The sequence below is a fragment of the Papilio polytes genome, unplaced genomic scaffold, assembly GCF_000836215.1.
Source record: "Papilio polytes unplaced genomic scaffold, Ppol_1.0 DF823912.1, whole genome shotgun sequence".
Taxonomy (NCBI): domain Eukaryota; kingdom Metazoa; phylum Arthropoda; class Insecta; order Lepidoptera; family Papilionidae; genus Papilio; species Papilio polytes.
The window spans coordinates 834,484-838,537 of NW_013525292.1; the positions used below are offsets into that span (position 1 = coordinate 834,484).

The 4,054-nt window shown below is 30.6% G+C and overlaps 1 protein-coding gene across 3 annotated transcripts in view; it reads left to right on the top strand.

The window, feature by feature from the left end:
• The first annotated feature begins 2,537 nt into the window (after positions 1 to 2,537).
• The window catches only part of LOC106102715 (synaptic vesicle glycoprotein 2C-like), an 11,997-nt gene continuing 10,480 nt past the window's right edge, over positions 2,538 to 4,054 (top strand). The window contains exons 1-2 of one of the 3 annotated variants that reach the window (XM_013282266.1): positions 2,559 to 2,617; positions 3,106 to 3,325. The gene's annotated coding sequence lies outside the window, so the exon portion shown is untranslated. Of the gene's footprint in view, positions 2,618 to 3,041; positions 3,326 to 4,054 lie in introns of those variants that run through there. The other 2 variants (XM_013282267.1, XM_013282265.1) reach the window with 2 other exon arrangements.

The window sequence follows — 4,054 nt, forward strand, 5'->3', positions numbered from 1 at the left end:
ATGACGCATATGAAGTATCGAATTCAATTTGTGTGTAGGTAAATGCCGTACTTAATAGACAGGCATCGTAGTGACGAAACAAACATGCATAGCGAACAATTATGAACTATCGATATTCGGCTTAAATAATTATCGAACTCAACTAAAATTATTATTTTCTTATTAACTAATTTATAGGACAATTCTAGTATTGATTATAGTGTAGAGAATTTAGCGATGATAGAAATAATAGCGAAATCCAATTCGATTACGTACAGCTGTAATAGTCATTATTAATTTGAGAAAACAGTGCTTTTTTGTTTCATAAGTTATAACTATAAATCTATCGATTCCAACTTCTATAAGAATAAAAATCGAAAATCGATAAGATTCATGACTGATTTTACACAACCATCCCAATTAAATTTGAAGTGAATTGTCAAACTAATCTAAATTATTTAGACACACTATAGTAACTTTGGTACAAATGGAAACACAGATAAGAAAACCTTACTTTTTAATTTTCTTCTTTTATCTTTGTGGTTTTTTTTTTCATTAACAAAAGCGTTGTTCACTTTATAAATAGAAATATTGTTTTTACAGTGTGCGCGGCTTTGAGCACTCTCTTACCCAAGGATAAACAGCCAAGAAACGATAGATGAGAAAAAATGATTGAAGAAAAACTGGGAATTTAAAAATAAATATGCACCTTTTTTACTATACAATAAAATGTAACGATTGATTGTTTTTTTTGTACTTTCGTATATAAATAAAATCGTTGGTGTGACATTTTTTATGCTGTCTAATAAAAGACAAGTTTGCAATTGAATTCAGAAAATCTGATACAAATGTCGTAGGTAACTTTTTTAATATAAATAATAATTCTTAATACATAAAATTAGTGAAAACAATTACTGTTTCACTTAAGCAAGTGATTGTTCCCATTATGTAACAAAATGTAAATCCATTGAATATTTTAAACGTGTTTTTATTATGCAATATCTACGAAGTCTGACTAATAAATTGTGACAAACAGAATAATTTACAATTCAGATTATCTAGACTTTTACAATGTCGTTACAATAACGGTAAGGAAGTTTATTATGGTTCTTCAAGAATAGACCTGAAAGAACGCTTGGAATTTACACTGTATATTTTAAACTTAAAAATGGGACCCACCTGCAAGCATAACCTTTCGGATAAAAAAAGAATTATCAAAGTCGGTCCACTAGCGGCGGTGTTATGCCGTAACACACATAAAACAAAAAAAAACATACAGACGAATTGAGTACCTCCTTCTTTTGGGAAGTTGGTCAAAAATGATGACGTAACACTACTTATATCTAAGACAATCAATAGTACATTTAAAAGCCTGTTAGGTTGTTTACGTTTTCATTTATTTTATCTCTAGCTTTCGCCCGCGACTCCGATCGCGTGGAATTAAAAAAACTAAGTAGCCTATGTGTTCTCCCAGACAATACTCTACATCTACGCCATATTACATCGAGATCCGTTCAGCCGTTTAGGCTACAAATTTTAACAAACATCCATCCATCTATACTTTCGCATCTATAACATGAATAAGTAAGATTACCTAGTGATTTGTAACTGTTAGGTTGAACAAAGTTTAAACGGAGTAAAACTCTAGTTACGTTGTTCGGAAACGCATTTGATGAAGTAGTCGAAACAATAATACTTACGAACGGTTAAATGTATCTGGGAAACCAGCCATTAACATATTAGCTCACTATTTTATATGTTTTATTTATTTTAGATTGATAGTTAGTCACAACGTAAAGGAAGTATAAGGAAAATATCCTCTCGACAATAAACACTGTTACAGATTCCGTCAGCCTTCAATAAAACAGCATTGTTTGTTAATTTTAAACCTTAGACTTAAACTATTATTAAGTAGATAGAAGATAATAATTGAATTATCCTTATTTATTAAAAAAAAAACAAGTAGTAGAGAAGGTAAGGAGTAAAAGGTTAGCATGGTCATGTTATGAGGAGGGATGAATCGCATGTTACAAGGAGAACGTTAGTTATGAGTGTGGAGATACACCGGTAGAGGTAGACCTAGAAAGAGATGGATGGATTGCGTAAAATGTGACAATCAAAAAAGGGAGTGATGACTGAGATGACGTATGATAGAGTTATGTTGAGGAAAAAAACCTGTTGCGCCACTACGGGAGTAGAATAACGAGAAACATGATGATGATGGTTAAAAAAATAAAAACCTTTTCCTGCAAATGCTATAAAATTATCGGCTTTGACTTTTAAAAGACAGAAATTTGCAAGCTCATGTATTCTGCTTTGACAAATAAAAAAACAACATTGAATTAAAACTTGCTTGATGCGTAAACATTACGTAAATTATAAATTCTTTTTTTTTTTTAAATGAAAACAAAAGTCGTAAATATGCATCCAAAAATCCAAGCGAAAGCCAATGCAAGCTATAAATTCGATTTTTTTCTGTATCCTTAAGGTCAGTGTCCGAGGGATGCAGCATTTAATGACCCTGCAACTTGTTCAAGTAGTAACTTGCCATCAGAGATGCGAACGGTGCGGGTTTGATTCTCGTGTGCGCGACAATAACAACAAAGTTTTTGTTTTTGTTATCATTGGATCTGTCAGTGTAAGTGTAGTTTGAAGTGAATTATCTGTTATAAAAAAGAACCATTTTTACTTTTTTAAATTTCTTTTTCCAATTAAGGCATAGAAAATACCAGCCAATGTTCCTTTTAGAACAGATGTGACATGTATGAAATCTATCGGACACTTGCTTAGATATTTTATTTATTCCGATAAAGTCCTAAGGGTTCAAATATATAATACAAACAAACTAATTGACGTTATAAATTTCTCAATAAATCTTTTTATTTTTTTTGGTAATGGCTTATATTTACATATGCAATCTTTTTAAGAATGCTTATGCATAAAATCATTTGCTTCCTACTCAAAGAAAAAAACATAAATAATATGTTTGAAGAGTTTTTAAAAATGTTTTTAAAGTGGACAATCGGGCTAATGCAATATTAGTCCGGTATCATCCCACCAAACGGACGCCATGTCTTTTGAATAAAAAAATAAATTCTTAAATTATTTATGCTCTTGCTCTATTAGAAATTAAATAGAATGAAATCAAAACAGTATGATTAAGCATCTAGTACTATGACAGTGATAAGGAAACCTAGATATAATTAGTGTATCTCAGAAGAAAATGGTCAGTTGTGAAACGGTTATAGAAGGCGCGGACGCGGGAACGCCGCCATCTTAACAGATTTATTTTTAATCTATGACAATTAAAAAAAAAGCAAGATAGTAAACAGTAACGAGTAAACAGGTCAGTGTTTAGGTTACATTTTTTAAACGTCACAAATTAAAATTAATTATTAAAAAAAAATCTTAAATATTTGAACTAATTAATTAAAAGTGTAAATTAGCGCTTTTAATTCTAATGTAATGCAAATTATATTATTCGACTATTAGAAATTTAGTTATCACTTTCGGTTTCTACTGATGAAACAGTTTTTTTATCAACTTCTACAGACTCTTGGTCCGTAATCTTTTTTACAGTTTGTTTTTCTTTTTTTTTTGTTGCGTAATCCTTATAACACTAGTGAGTTCCTCTTTTTTAAACAGTTATTGAGTCTTTGTAGATACACAAGCTTTTTAATATCACAGGAAAAAACTATTTCCAAAACCAATTCAGTAAATGTACAAGGAAACTGTAATAATCAATACAACAGTTATGCAAAAGAAAGGAAAAGTATTACGAATATTGCAAAGAAATAATAGTTAAAAGTACCGATGCTGAAAATTATTATTATTCGACAAACAATATATTTTCCGAAGCAAATTCAATTTAATCGATGTTACTTGTTTCTTTTGTTGGTACTATTGTTTTTACACAAATTACATTGCTTGTAAATCTATTAATGACTGAGATGATGGATGATAAGAGTTATTCGGAGGACGAAAACCCAGTGCAGACAATCCGGGAGTAGGATTAGGTAGGGGAGATTGCTTGTATTGCATTAGAGCTTATTTCCACTAGAGATCACCCGACTCT